The 1,091-nt window shown below is 67.5% G+C and overlaps 1 protein-coding gene across 2 annotated transcripts in view; it reads right to left on the reverse strand.

Annotated features, from left to right (window-relative positions):
• Positions 1–1,091, reverse strand: part of SERTAD2 (SERTA domain containing 2) — a 31,505-nt gene that overhangs the window by 17,805 nt on the left and 12,609 nt on the right. The window contains exon 1 of one of the 2 annotated variants that reach the window (XM_011985490.1): positions 596–892. The exons of the other annotated variant lie outside the window; for it this stretch is intronic. The gene's annotated coding sequence lies outside the window, so the exon portion shown is untranslated. Of the gene's footprint in view, positions 1–595; positions 893–1,091 lie in introns of those variants that run through there. 2 annotated transcript variants of the gene reach the window in all.

The following is a 1,091-nucleotide window of genomic DNA, read 5'->3' on the forward strand; positions in this document are numbered from 1 at the left end:
AGCGCCGCCCCCAGCTCCCTCCCGGGCCGACGCGCCCCTATTTTCTCGTAAGGACGGGCTGAAAGAGAAGGAGAGAGAGAAGGAGACACTCCGGCCTGAGGACCACCACTGCCACTAGTAACGCCCCCCATACTCTAGAAGCGCTCAGGCGAATGACGAAGCGGCTGGTGACAAAGGCGGCGGCGAGTGCAGCGCGTGCACAGCCCGCGGAGTCGCGCGACCGCAAATATGACAAGCATTTGAGCTATTTGGCAACGTGGGGCCGGTCAGCGGGGCGGGCAGGGTCCCCGCGGGGGGCGAGGGGCAGAGAACTGGCCCGGGCGCCCGTCTCGCTGCCTGCGGGGTTCTGACCCCGGCCCTGCCCCCAGCGGCTCAGCCCGCAGGCGCCGGGGGTCCGAGAACGCGGGGCCGGGGCCGCGGGAGGGAGCGCTCCTCCCGTACCTGTTCCGTCCCCGGCTCCCTCCCGCTGCGGCGCCCGGCCCCTCCTCCGCCCTCAGGGCTCTCCCGGCCCTGGCCGAGTCCCAACACCGCCCCCCATCCACCCAGAGCCCCAGCGCCCACGGATCCCCTCCAGCCCGGCGCCGGGAGAACTTACCACATGCAGCTCCACCTGGGAACTAACGCATCAGGAGGGGTTTCCGCCCACTCCTCAGCTACTCCAGCTCCATGCGGAGTGCCCCGCTCCAGGGGCCCGAGGGTGGCGCCGGGGAGCGGGCAGCAGGCGAGGCCGAAGCTAAGACTCCGCCGTCCTCTGCCTGCGCTCCCCGAGCATTATACAATGGTGGAGGCGGCGGCGGCAGGCAGCAGAGGAGGAAGCGAGAGGCGGGCGGAGGGGGCGCCCTGACCGAGCGAGCGGCAGCTCGTGCTCCAGCACTCGCCGTGCAGGAGTGACGTGCGGCCCGCGAGCCTCCCGCGCAACCTCCCCAGCCTGCCACCCCCTCGCACTCGATTCATCCTACCTGTCTTCTGGAGCTTTAGAAGAAGGCAGGAACCACCGAGTACAACAATTTGAGGTGCAGAATAATAGAAATATACTTGAGACATGCAAACGGCAGGAAATAACTATTCTACGTAAATACCTGTCCCATGTA

Source organism: Mandrillus leucophaeus, unplaced genomic scaffold (genome assembly GCF_000951045.1).
Source record: "Mandrillus leucophaeus isolate KB7577 unplaced genomic scaffold, Mleu.le_1.0 Scaffold285, whole genome shotgun sequence".
NCBI classification, from domain to species: domain Eukaryota; kingdom Metazoa; phylum Chordata; class Mammalia; order Primates; family Cercopithecidae; genus Mandrillus; species Mandrillus leucophaeus.